At 40.2% G+C, this 12,608-nt stretch overlaps 1 protein-coding gene across 1 annotated transcript in view; it reads right to left on the bottom strand.

Annotated features, from left to right (window-relative positions):
• Positions 1 to 12,608, bottom strand: part of LOC128664026 (fibronectin type-III domain-containing protein 3A-like) — a 170,451-nt gene that overhangs the window by 27,338 nt on the left and 130,505 nt on the right.

Genomic DNA, 12,608 nt, shown 5'->3' with positions numbered 1-12,608 from the left:
AATAACAATGGTATAACTGTGCTCTATGGGTGTATGCATGCCGCCATATTGTGACGTGCGTTACACACAGGTACACCAGTCACATGACACGCACGCATATTGTTCTATTATGTATTTGCTGCTTAGAAGGAATCACATCTGCAGCACACGCTCACTGTGATGCATACAACAGCAGCACATGTGATTCTTGCAGAGCGTGTGCTGCAGTGTTTGTGGAGATAATGTTTAAAATGTGACTAATAGTAATAAGATTTTTTAACACAGCAAACAAAAGGCAGCCTAGTCTGTCACTGCCAGAGAGCGTTTGTCACTGCCAGGGAGCCAACAAAAACTAATGTCACTCCACACACTAATGTCACTCCACAAGCCCGCTAACAAAAGGCAGCCTAGTCTGTCACTGCCAGGGAGCGTTTGTCACTGCCAGGGAGCCGGCTAACAAAAACTAGCGTCACTCCACACACTAATGTCACAGTTGTCACTCCACACGCCCGCTAACAAAAGGCTAGGAGACGGCTAAGTGATTGACATTAATTTGAACATGCTCCCCAGTATGTAGAGTTTCCAGACACTGGTAACAGGCTGCAGTTGTGGAGTTTGCAAACGCTCCCTGGCAGTGACAGACTAGGCTGCCTTTTGTTAGTGGGTGTGTGGAGTGACAGTGTGTGGAGTGACATTAGTTTTTGTTAGCCGGCTCCCTTTTGGTAGCGGGTATGTGGAGTGACATTAGTGTGTGGAGTGACGCTAGTTTTTGTTAGCCAGCTCCCTGGCAGTGACAAACGCTCCCTGGTAGTGACAGACTAGGCTGCCTTTTGTTAGCGGGCGTGTGGAGTGACAACTGTGACAGTGTGTGGAGTGACAGTTTTTGTTAGCCGGCTCCCTGGCAGTGACAAACGCTCCCTGGCAGTGAAAGACTAGGCTGCCTTTTGTTAGCGGGCGTGTGGAGTGACAACTGTGACAGTGTGTGGAGTGACGCTAGTTTTTGTTAGCCGGCTCCCTGGCAGTGACAAACGCTCCCTGGCAGTGACAGACTAGGCTGCCTTTTGTTAGCGGGCGTGTGGAGTGACAACTGTGACAGTGTGTGGAGTGACGCTAGTTTTTGTTAGCCAGCTCCCTGGCAGTGACAAACGCTCTCTGGCAGTGACAGACTAGGCTGCCTTTTGTTTGCTGTGTTAAAAAATCGTATTACTATTAGTCACATTTTAAACATTATCTCCACAAACACTGCAGCACACGCTCTGCAAGAATCACATGTGCTGCTGTTGTATGCATCACAGTGAGCGTGTGCTGCAGATGTGATTCCTTCTAAGCAGCAAATACATAATAGAACAATATGCGTTCGTGTCATGTGACTGGTGTACCTGTGTGTAACGCACGTCACAATATGGCGGCATGCATACACCCATAGAGCACAGGTATACCATTGTTATTGAAAACACTTTTTTTTTTTGAACAATTTGGGGTAAGATGACAAGTGGGCATAGACATTCATGCTAACTTGATTTTGATTGATTAGAAGGAGCAAGATTTAAGGATTTTAAGCATGTGTTTAGTGTCCCTTGAAGTAAAAAATGTGTGAGCTTCAGGCATAGCAGACACTATCTGTATCATATTGGAGCTTTAATTACTGAAAACAAAGATAATAAAGGATGAAACATGGCCCCCCTGCGGCAGAAATAATTTCTTTAGATTCTGTTCCTCTTATTTTCCCATTATATCATGAAAATACCCATAATCATCAACTGGAAAAATCATCTTTTTTTAACCTAGTAATAGCAGTATCAACTTTAGGAGTATTTGAGAAAGCGATATTAAATTATTCTAGAACTGGAAAAGATTTATACAGATTATAAAAAACATTCAATTCTTTCTCATTCTTAAAAAAATATATTCAAATACATTTGTTTGATTGCAACAGAGATGCTTGAGATTGAGGTTTAAACCAATCTGAAGTATTCAGCATTTTCAGGTTTTCACATCAGACCATTACAATCAACCTTCCTGCAACTTCCAAGGCTGATACTAAGCTATTTCAACTCTCTCATCATGCGAGGGTCTTCTAAAGAAAGGTTTCTTTAGATAAGCTGGACTAGATAAAAAGCTTTCTAAATTCTGTATTTGCCAAATATATGGTGGCAGTTTTATGTCACACATTACTTCTGTGAAACATGCTGCTTGTTTTGAAGCTCTTTGCTCTGCGTCTGATGAAAAGATTTTCAGACGAAGCTGAAAACCCTGCTGCAGTTCAGCAAAAGTGTAGTATCGGAGTTCATTTGCATCTATTAAAGAGACTCTTGGTATTGAAGGTGAACTGCCTTCAGACATAAAACTCATTGATGTAATAAAAAAGCACAAAGCAGCGGCTTATACACACACACAGATATATATATATATATATATATGATATAAATTATATCTTACCTGATAAATTTATTTCTTGACACAGTGAGTCCACGGATCATCTTAATTACTGTTGGGAATATCACTCCTGACCAGCAGGAGGAGGCAAAGAGCACCACAGCAAAAGCTGTTAAATACCACTCACCCTACCCACAATCCCCAGTCATTTGACCAAAGGGAAAGGAGAAAGGAAGTAATCTAAGGTGCAGAGGTGCCTGAAGTTTGTAGAGAAGCAAACGGTCTGAAAAACAGGGCGGGCCGTGGACTCACCGTGGAAAGAAAGAAAGAAAGAAATCAGGCAAGAATAAATTATGTTTTCTTTCTAATGACACGGTGAGTCCACAGATCATCTTAATTACTGTTGGGAACCAATACCCAAAGCTAGAGGACACGGATGATAAGGGAGGGACAAGGCAGTTAACCTAAACAGAAGGCACCACTGCTTGAAGAACCTTTCTCCCAAAAGAAGCCTCTGCTGAAGCAAAAGTATCAAATTTGTAAAATTTATAAAAAGTATGCAAAGATGACCAAGTCGCAGCCTTGCAAAGCTGATCTACAGAAGCTCCATTTTTGAAAGCCCAAGAAGATGAAACAGCCCTCGTGGAATGAGCCGTGATTCTCTCAGGAGGCTGCTGACCAGCAGTCTCATATGCCAAGCGAATAACACTCCTCGACCAACAAGAAAGAGAAGGAGCCTTAGCTTTCTTACCCTTACGCTTCCCAGTAAAAACAACAAATAAAGAAGACTGGTGAAAATCCTTACTCGCCTGCAAATAATATTTCAATGCATGAACCACATCCAGGTTGTGCAACAAATGCTCCTTATGAGGAGGAGGATTAGGACACAAAGAAGGAACAACAATCTCTTGATTAATATTCTTATCAGTAATAACCTAGGGAAGAAAACCCAAGGCAGTATGCAGAACTACCTTATCAGAGTGAAAAATAAGAAAAGGCATTCATACTGTAAGGCTGAAAGCTCAGAAACTCTTCGAGCTGAAGAAATAGCCACCAGAAACAAATCCTTCCAAGATAACATCTTAATATCCAAAGAATGCATAGGTTCAAACTGAGCCTGTTGAAGGACTCTAAGAACCAAATTAAGACTCCAAGGTGGGGTAGTAGGCTTAAACACAGGCCGAATTCTAACCAAGGCCTGACAAAAAGAATGAACATCTGGCACATCCACCAGGCGCTTGTGCAATAAAATAGATAAAGCCGAAATTTGACCCTTCAGGAAGCCTTTCTCCAAACCCTCCTGGAGAAAGACAAAATCCTAGGAATGCTAACTCTACTCCACGAGTAGCCTTTGGATTCACACCAATACAAATATTTACGCCAAATCTTATAATAAATCTTCCTAGTCACAGACTTACGAGCCTGAATCATAGTCTCAATGACTGACTCAGAAAAACCATGCTTAGAAAGAATCAAGCGTTCAATCTCCAAGCAGTCAGCTTCAGGGAAAGAGATTTAGATGAAGGAAGGGACCCTGCAGAAGCAGCTCCTTCCTTAATGGAAGACGCCTAAGGTGGAAGGGAAGACATCTCCACCAGATCTGCAAACCAGATTCTGCAAGGCCTCGCCGGAGCAAATGAGAATCACCGATGCCCTCTTTTGTTTGACCCGAGCAATGATCCGAGGAAGAAGAGCAAACGGAAGGAACACATATGCCAGACTGAAAGTCCAAGGAACTGCCAGAGCATCTACCAGAACAGCCTGAGGATCCTTTGACCTCGACCCATACCTCGGGAGCTTGGCATTCTGACGAGATGCCATGAGAACCAACTCCAGTTGCCCCAACTGAGAATCAAGCTGGAAAATACCTCTGGAAAAAGTTCCCACTCCCCTGGATGAAAAGACTGTATGCTCAGAAAATCTGCTTCCCAATCGTCCACCCCTGGAATGTGGATAGTAGACAGACAACAGTTGTGAATCTCCACCCACTGAATAATCTTGGCTACCTCTGTCATGGCCAAGGAACTCTGGGTTCCTCCCTGATTATTTATGTAAGCCACTGACGTTATGTTGTTCGACTGAAACCTGATAAACTGGGTTGAAGCTAGCTGAGGCCAGGCTAGAAGAGCATTGAAAACATAATTTATGTAAGAACTTACCTGATAAATTAATTTCTTTCATATTAGCAAGAGTCCATGAGCTAGTGACGTATGGGATATACATTCCTACCAGGAGGGGCAAAGTTTCCCAAACCTCAAAATGCCTATAAATACACCCCTCACCACACCCACAAATCAGTTTAAAGCATAGCCAAGAAGTGGGGTGACAAGAAAAAAGTGCGAAAGCATAAAAAATAAGGAATTGGAATAATTGTGCTTTATACAAAAAAATCATAACCACCACAAAAAGGGTGGGCCTCATGGACTCTTGCTAATATGAAAGAAATTAATTTATCAGGTAAGTTCTTACATAAATTATGTTTTCTTTCATGTAATTAGCAAGAGTCCATGAGCTAGTGACGTATGGGATAATGACTACCCAAGATGTGGATCTTCCACGCAAGAGTCACTAGAGAGGGAGGGATAAAATAAAGACAGCCAATTCCGCTGAAAATAATCCACACCCAAACTAAAGTTTAAATCTTATAATGAAAAAAACTTGAAATTATAAGCAGAAGAATCAAACTGAAACAGCTGCCTGAAGTACTTTTCTACCAAAAACTGCTTCAGAAGAAGAAAACACATCAAAATGGTAGAATTTAGTAAAAGTATGCAAAGAAGACCAAGTTGCTGCTTTGCAAATCTGATCAACCGAAGCTTCATTCCTAAACGCCCAGGAAGTAGAAACTGACCTAGTAGAATGAGCTGTAATCCTTTGAGGCGGAGTTTTACCCAACTCGACATAAGCAAGATGAATTAAAGATTTTAACCAAGATGCCAAAGAAATGGCAGAGGCCTTCTGACCTTTCCTAGAACCAGAAAAGATAACAAATAGACTACAAGTCTTTCGGAAATTCTTAGTAGCTTCAACATAATATTTCAAAGCTCTAACTACATCCAAAGAATGCAATGATCTCTCCTTAGAATTCTTAGGATTAGGACACAATGAAGGAACCACAATTTCTCTACTAATGTTGTTAGAATTCACAACCTTAGGTAAAAATTTAAAAGAAGTTCGCAACACCGCCTTATCCTGATGAAAAATCAGAAAAGGAGACTCACAAGAAAGAGCAGATAATTCAGAAACTCTTCTAGCAGAAGAGATGGCCAAAAGAAACAAAACTTTCCAAGAAAGTAATTTAATATCCAGCGAATGCATAGGTTCAAACGGAGGAGCTTGAAGAGCTCCCAGAACCAAATTCAAACTCCAAGGAGGAGAGATTAACTTAATGACAGGTTTTATATGAACCAAAGCTTGTACAAAACAATGAATATCAGGAAGATTAGCAATCTTTCTGTGAAAAAGAACAGAAAGAGCAGAGATTTGTCCTTTCAAGGAACTTGCAGACAAACCTTTATCCAAACCATCCTGAAGAAACTGCAAAATTCTCGGAATTCTAAAAGAATACCAGGAAAAATGATGAGAAAGACACCAAGAAATGTAAGTCTTCCAGACTCTATAATATATCTTTCTAGATACAGATTTACGAGCCTGTAACATAGTATTAATCACAGAGTCAGAGAAACCTCTTTGACTAAGAATCAAGCGTTCAATCTCCATAACTTTAAATTTAAGGATTTGAGATCCTGATGGAAAAAAGGACCTTGCGACAGAAGGTCTGGTCTTAACAGGAGAGTCCATGGTTGGCAAGAGGCCATCCGGACAAGATCCGCATACCAAAACCTGTGAGGCCATGCTGGAGCCACCAGCAGAACAAACGAGCATTCCTTCAGAATCTTGGAGAATACTCTTGGAAGAAGAACTAGAGGCGGAAAGAGATAGGCAGGATGATACTTCCAAGGAAGTGACAATGCATCCACTGCTTCCGTCTGAGGATCCCTGGATCTGGACAGATACCTGGGAAGTTTCTTGTTTAGATGAGAAGCCATCAGATCTATTTCTGGAAGTCCCCACATTTGAACAATCTGAAGAAATACCTCTGGGTGAAGAGACCATTCGCCCGGATGTAACGTTTGGCGACTGAGATCCGCTTCCCAATTGTCTATACCTGGGATATGAACCGCAGAAACTAGACAGGAGCTGGATTCCGCCCATACCAGTATTCGAGATACTTCTTTCATAGCCAGAGGACTGTGAGTCCCTCCTTGATGATTGATGTATGCCACAGTTGTGACATTGTCTGTCTGAAAACAAATGAACGATTCTCTCTTTAGAAGAGGCCATGACTGAAGAGCTCTGAAAATTGCACGGAGTTCCAAAATATTGATTGGTAATCTCACCTCCTGAGATTCCCAAACCCCTTGTGCTGTCAGAGACCCCCAAACAGCTCCCCAACCTGTCAGACTTGCATCTGTTGAAATTACAGTCCAGGTCGGAAGAACAAAAGAAGCCCCCTGAACTAAACGATGGTGATCTGTCCACCACGTTAGAGAGTGTCGTACAATCGGTTTTAAAGATATTAATTGAGATATCTTTGTGTAATCCCTGCACCACTGGTTCAGCATACAGAGCTGAAGAGGTCGCATGTGAAAACGAGCAAAGGGGATCGCGTCCGATGCAGCAGTCATAAGACCTAGAATTTCCATGCATAAGGCTACCGAAGGGAATGATTGCGATTGAAGGTTTCGACAAGCTGAGATCAATTTTAGATGTCTCTTGTCTGTCAGAGACAGAGTCATGGACACTGAATCTATCTGGAAACCTAAAAAGGTTACCCTTGTCTGAGGAATCAATGAACATTTCGGTAAATTGATCCTCCAACCATGATCTTGAAGAAACAACACAAGACGATTCGTATGAGATTCTGCTAAATGTGAAGACTGAGCAAGTACCAAGATATCGTCCAAATAAGGAAATACCACAATACCCTGTTCTCTGATTACAGACAGAAGGGCACCGAGAACCTTTGTAAAAATTCTTGGAGCTGTTGCTAGGCCAAACGGCAGAGCCACAAACTGGTAATGCTTGTCTAGGAAAGAGAATCTCAGAAACTGATAGTGATCTGGATGAATCGGAATATGCAGATATGCATCCTGTAAATCTATTGTGGACATATAATGCCCTTGCTGAACAAAAGGCAGGATAGTCCTTATAGTTAAAGGGCCACTGTAAGTAAATATTTTCTATGCCTGTTACTAACTAACTACCCCAAATACGCTTTTTATCAATAGCATTTCATTAACATATCTCTACCGTATGTCAGAAATCTTGACTGCAAATTTAATTGTTTTCCAAACCCACTCTGTGGGTATCCTTTGCTCTGTACCAATCCGTTTACAATACCTAGGTTTCAAAATGGCGCTTTAAACACAAAGTTATTGGTTTAAGTATTTTGAACATGCAGTTCTGAAAATAGTGGGCAGGATAACGTGACATCATCAACGAATAAAAGATATAACTTTTAGAACGTTATGAAACTTTGTTTTGGAGAAAATATAGGTCAGTAGGTTTTAATTAATGTTTATTAACTTTAATATGTTAGTTGTTTAGCTTAAGAATTATAACAGAAAGTAATCCTTTAACATTTTGAATGTTGGTATCCTTACATAACGATTCAATATTTTTAGATCCAGAACTGGTCTGAAGGAATTCTCCTTCTTTGGTACAATGAAGAGATTTGAATAAAACCCCAGCCCCTGTTCCAGAACTGGAACTGGCATAATTACTCCAGCCAACTCTAGATCTGAAACACATTTCAGAAATGCTTGAGCTTTCGCTGGATTTACTGGGACACGGGAAAGAAAAAATCTCTTTGCAGGAGGCCTTATCTTGAAGCCAATTCTGTACCCTTCTGAAACAATGTTCTGAATCAAAAGATTGTGAATTGAATTGATCCAAATTTCTTTGAAAAAACGTAATCTGCCCCCTACCAGCTGGGCTGGAATGAGGGCCGCACCTTCATGTGGACTTGGGAGCTGGCTTTGGTTTTCTAAAAGGCTTGGATTTATTCCAGACTGGAGATGGTTTCCAAACTGATACCGCTCCTGTGGGTGAAGGATCAGGCTTTTGTTCCTTATTGTGACGAAAGGAACGAAAACTATTATTAGACCTAAATTTACCTTTAGATTTTTTTATCCTGTGGTAAAAAAGTTCCTTTCCCTCCAGTAACAGTTGAGATAATAGAATCCAACTGAGAACCAAATAATTTATTACCCTGGAAAGAAAGGGAAAGCAAAGTTGACTTAGAAGACATATCAGCATTCAAAGTTTTAAGCCATAAAGCTCTTCTAGCTAAAATAGCTAGAGACATATACCTGACATCAACTCTAATGATATCAAAGATGGCATCACAAATAAAGTTATTAGCATGTTGAAGAAGATTAACAATGCTATGAGAATTATGATCTGTTACTTGTTGCGCTAAAGCTTCTAACCAAAAAGTTGAAGCTGCAGCAACATCCGCTAAAGATATAGCTGGTCTAAGAAGATTACCTGAACATAAGTAAGCTTTTCTTAGAAAGGATTCAATCTTCCTATCTAAAGGATCCTTAAAGGAAGTACTATCTGCCGTAGGAATAGTAGTACGTTTAGCAAGAGTAGAGATAGCCCCATCAACTTTAGGGATTTTGTCCCAAAACTCTAATCTGTCAGATGGCACAGGATATAATTGCTTAAAACGTTTAGAAGGAGTAAATGAATTACCCAAATTATTCCATTCCCTGGAGATTACTTCAGAAATAGCATCAGGGACAGGAAAAACTTCTGGAATAACTACAGGAGATTTAAAAACCTTATTTAAACGTTTAGATTTAGTATCAAGAGGACCAGAATCCTCTATTTCTAATGCAATTAAGACTTCTTTAAGTAAAGAACGAATAAATTCCATTTTGAATAAATATGAAGATTTATCAGCATCAACCTCTGAGACAGAATCCTCTGAACCAGAGGAACCATTATCAGAATCAGAATGATGATGTTCATTTAAAAATTCATCTGAAAAATGAGAAGTTTTAAAAGACCTTTTACGTTTACTAGAAGGAGGAATAACAGACATGGCCTTCTTAATGGATTTAGAAACAAAATCTCTTATGTTAACAGGAACACTCTGAGTATTAGATGTTGACGGAACAGCAACAGGTAATGTAACATTACTAAAGGAAATATCTGCATTAACAAGTTTGTCACGACTTAACTTTGGTCGATCCCGCACCAGGCAGCGTTTTTCCAGAAGTATCTTCTGACTCAGTGTCAATCTGGGACATCTTGCAATATGTAATATAAAAACAACATATAAAGCAAAATTGATCAAATACCTTAAATGACAGTTTCAGGAATGGGAAAAAATGCCAGTGAACAAGCTTCTAGCAACCAGAAGCAATAAATAATGAGACTTAAATAATGTGGAGACAATAGTGATGCCCATATTTTTTAGCGCCAAAAAAGACGCCCACATTATTTGGCGCCTAAATGCTTTTGGCGCCAAAAATGACGCCACATCCGGAACGCCGACACTTTTGGCACAAAAAAAACGTCAAAAATGACGCAACTTCCGGCGACACGTATGACGCCGGAAACAGAAAAAAAAAAAATTTGCGCCAAAAAAGTCCGCGCCAAGAATGACGCAATAAAATGAAGCATTTTCAGCCCCCGCGAGCCTAACAGCCCACAGGGAAAAAAGTCAAATTTTAAGGTAAGAAAAAAATTGATTTATTCATATGCATCATCCCAAATATGAAACTGACTGTCTGAAATAAGGAACGTTGAACATCCTGAGTCAAGGCAAATAAATGTTTGAATACATATATTTAGAACTTTATATAAAAGTGCCCAACCATAGCTTAGAGTGTCACAGAAAATAAGACTTACTTACCCCAGGACACTCATCTACATGTAGTAGAAAGCCAAACCAGTACTGAAACGAGAATCAGTAGAGGTAATGGTATATATAAGAGTATATAGTCGATCTGAAAAGGGAGGTAAGAGATGAATCTCTACGACCAATAACAGAGAACCTATGAAATAGACCCCGTAGAAGGAGATCATTGAATTCAAATAGGCAATACTCTCCTCACATCCCTCTGAGCGCATATCAACGTAGAATCTAGCACAAACTTACTTCACCACCTCCATAGGAGGCAAAGTTTGTAAAACTGATTTGTGGGTGTGGTGAGGGGTGTATTTATAGGCATTTTGAGGTTTGGGAAACTTTGCCCCTCCTGGTAGGAATGTATATCCCATACGTCACTAGCTCATGGACTCTTGCTAATTACATGAAAGAAAATGGCTCAGTTCCAAAACATTTATTGGAAGAACCGACTCCTCCCAAGTCCATAGACCCTGAGCCCTTAATGAACCCCAGACAGCACCCCAGCCCAGCAAACTGGCATCCGTGGTTACAATCACCTAAGAAGATCCTGACACAACCACCATGAAAGAGAATATCTGGACATCTGATCTAGAACAATCTTTGGCGATAGATCCGCATAATCCCCGTTCCACTGCCTGAGCAAGCATAACTGCAGAGGTCTGAGATAGAACCGAGCAAACTAAATGATGTCCATGACTGAAACCATCAGACCAATAACCTCCATACACTGAGCCACTGACGGCCGAGGAAGGGACTGAAGAGCAAGACACGTATTGAAAATCTTTGACTTTCTTGCTTCTGTCAGAAAAATCTTCATCTCTAGAGAATCTATAATGGTCCCAAAAAATACCACTCTTGTAGCCGGAATTAAGGAACTTTTTCCTAAATTCACCTTCCAACCGTGGGAGCGCAGAAAAGACAATGCCTCCTCTGTGTGGGAGTTTGCTAGTTGAAAAGATGGAGCCTGAACTAGAATGTTGTCCAGATAAGGAGCCACTGCAACACCCTTCAATCGAAGCACTGCCAACAATGCTCCCAGGACATTTGAAAAAATTCTGGTAGCTGTTGCCAGACCAAAAGGAAGAGCTACAAATGAAAATGTTTGTCTAGAAATGCAAATCTTAGGAACCTGTGATGATCCCTGTGAATGGGAATATGCAGATACACATCCTTTAGATCCACTGTGGTCATGAACTGACCTTCCTGAACCAAAGGAAAAATGGAACGAATAGTTTCCATCTTGAAAGACGGAACCCTCAGAAACTTGTTTACACTCTTGAGATCTAAAATAAGTCTGAAAGTTCCCTCCTTTTTGGGAACGACGAAGAGATTGGAATAAAAACCCAGACCCTGTTCCTGAACCAGAACAGAAACTATCACTCCCATGTCGGAAAGATTCTGAACACAACGTAAGAACGCCTCTCCATTTATCTGGTTTACAGATAACCTGGAGAGAAGAAACCTGCCTCTGGGAGGAAAATTCTTGAACTCCAAGTTTGTAACCCTGGGACACAATATCTACCACCCAGGAATCCTGAACATCTCGAACCCATGCTTGAGCAAAGAAAGAGAGTCTGCCCCCCACAAGATCCATTCCCAGATCAGGGGCAGACCCTTCATGCTGATTTTGAGTCAGCAACAGGCTTCCTGGACTGTTTCCCCTTATTCCAAGACTGATTTGACTTCCAAGATGGCTTGGACTGTTCCTGCTTGGAGGAAGAAGAGGAAGATTTACCAGAGAAGTTACGAAAGGAACGAAAAATACTCTGCCGACCCATCTGTTTCTTTCTTTTATCCTAAGGAAGAGAATGCCCCTTCCCTCCTGTAATATCAGAAATAATCTCAGCCAAACCTGGCCCAAACAAGGTCTTACCCTTGCAAGGAATAGACAAAAGCTTAGACTTAGAGGACACATCTGCAGACCAGGATTTTAACCATAAAGCTTTTTTGTATTATTGATGAATTAACATATTTTTATCAATTGTATCTATTCTATTATGTATGTACTCTTTGCAGAAATTGTATACATTATGCTATGAATGATTTTTAAACAGTCTGAATTAACTGTCTAGTATATATTAACTGGTATACACATATTTATTTATTTGTTTTTAATCTATTTCATTTCGATATAGTACTATATGAATTTTGTTCAGTTTTATATTTGATTAAGTATACAGGGATAATCACTATTCCTAGTATTTACCATATTTCTTGGATTGTATATAGATCTTCTAGATAAAGCGCCATCTTCGATCTTTCCATTATATATATATATATATATATATATATATATATATATATATATATAGATAGACTCAGATTC

Source organism: Bombina bombina, chromosome 1 (genome assembly GCF_027579735.1).
Source record: "Bombina bombina isolate aBomBom1 chromosome 1, aBomBom1.pri, whole genome shotgun sequence".
Lineage (NCBI taxonomy): Eukaryota > Metazoa > Chordata > Amphibia > Anura > Bombinatoridae > Bombina > Bombina bombina.
The sequence above is the reverse complement of the archived record's forward strand: the minus strand, read 5'-3'. Positions and strand labels throughout refer to the sequence as shown.